Source organism: Propithecus coquereli, unplaced genomic scaffold (assembly GCF_000956105.1).
Source record: "Propithecus coquereli isolate 6110/MARCELLA unplaced genomic scaffold, Pcoq_1.0 Scaffold386, whole genome shotgun sequence".
Classification (NCBI taxonomy): domain Eukaryota; kingdom Metazoa; phylum Chordata; class Mammalia; order Primates; family Indriidae; genus Propithecus; species Propithecus coquereli.
In genome coordinates, this window is record NW_012149574.1 from 1143881 (window position 1) to 1145717 (window position 1837).

Sequence of the window (1837 nt, forward strand, 5' to 3'; positions counted from 1 at the left end):
TCTTCTAGCTGGCAAATGAGGCTGTGGTGAAGTTTCTTTTTAAAAAATTTAGTGATATTGACTGGCAAGCAATCATACGGACTCATAGAAGATGATGTGTTTGGATTACGTGTTTGTATTAATGGGTTTTACCCACATTTGCTCTAGGCTTGGGAACTGATAAAAATTCTTCATTAGAGGAGTTAAATGATTTGTAAAGCTAGGATGAGGCAGGCAGTATCCAGTGAATAAAGGGAACAATAGCAAATGAAAACTGTACTAAATTGATTACAAAACAGCCACACCTCATCTTGTACCTAGCACCTTCAATCAACCAAAAGGTAGAATCTACATCTTCATCTCCTGAATCTAGACTGGCATCAGGACTTATTTTGGCCAGTAGAATGAGGAAGAAGTGATACTGTGCTACTTCTGAACCTACATCTTAAGGAGGCCTTGCACCCTTCTGTGATCTCTCTTAGAGACAAATAAGCCCAGGCCAGCCTGCTGGAGGAGGAGAGACCAAGTGCAGCTGAGGCCAGCCTAGGAGAGCCAGTTCCTAGCTGACTTGCCAGCGTATCACACTCTATGATCACACCCGGATGGGATCTCTGAGCCCAACCCAGATTAGCAGAACTATCCAGCTGACCCATAAACTCATATAAACTTAAATATTTATTGCTGTATGCCACAGGAGTTTTTGTGGCTTTTTAAAATGTAGCATTACTGTGGCAATGCATAACTAGTACGAGAATCAAAGGCAAGGATTAGTATTTAGGATTGGACAGTTTGGACTGAATGTCTGGCAGGGTGGTTGAGAAGAACAAGTAAGCGAACACATGCGCCATGCCTGGTTCAGAGCCTGCACATTCACTGTAGGGGGCTTCATAAATACATGTTGAATGGACTGGGGCTGGGAGATAGGAAGGGAACAGTGTTTAAATTCAGGCCAATACAGCATGAAGACGTTTAGGATTCTCACCTCCCTGAGGGTAGGGGCCATGTCTCTTATCAATGTTTTCCGTCCTGATCTCATAGCATGTAGTACAAATCCGATATGTATTAACAATAAGGTACAGGGGACTCATCAAGTAAATGGCATTATGCTGAGAGGACTGGCTTCATATGGTTTTGTAGAAAACTTTGTTATTTTGCTTTTTAAAGGAAAGACAAGTTCTCCTATTAGCATTTTCTCAGCCTATTCCTCTATTTAGAATGCCAAATAGTTCTCATGTCTCCAGATTTCTATTTCCAGTTTATCTATATTTGGAAAAAAATCTATGCTTGTGCATTCGACTGCAGCAAAATAATCTGCAAGTTAGAAGTTTCAACAGTCTTATACCACAACTTTCAAAAACTGTGCTTGCTTCAGTTGGCTAGGCAACAACTGTAGAGAGATTGATAACCAGCTATTAACTTAATTTTTTGTCTGTTTATACGTTAATTATGCATACTAGCTAACTAAAGAGGAGTAATCCTGTTTTCTAAAATCTAAAACATCAGGAGTAGAGACAGTATTCCTATGAGAGGCAGAAGAGAGGAACCTCTTTTCCATGACATTGGAACTCATCCTAGGCAAAACCGGAAGCATTTTGAATGCTTTTTCAATCAGATCCTTGCTAGGGTGCCATGGGTCTTCCCTCACATACCCTGACCACTCCAGACCTATCCTGATCAGCCTTTTCAGACCTAAGGCTCTAGATCCAGGCTGCCTGAGTTCAAATCCTAGCTCCTTCATTTCCTGGCTGTGGATTCTTCGTCAAATTACTTAATCCTTCTGTACAGAGCAGGTACTTGTTAAATATTAGTGACTATGATCTGATAAATTAATTGAGCTGCTAATCAGTTAATATAAATA

General features: G+C 40.5%; 1 protein-coding gene across 1 annotated transcript in view; it reads right to left on the reverse strand.

Moving 5' to 3' along the window:
- SIDT1 (SID1 transmembrane family, member 1) overlaps positions 1–1837 on the reverse strand; it is a 104518-nt gene that overhangs the window by 48560 nt on the left and 54121 nt on the right. The window lies entirely within an intron of this gene.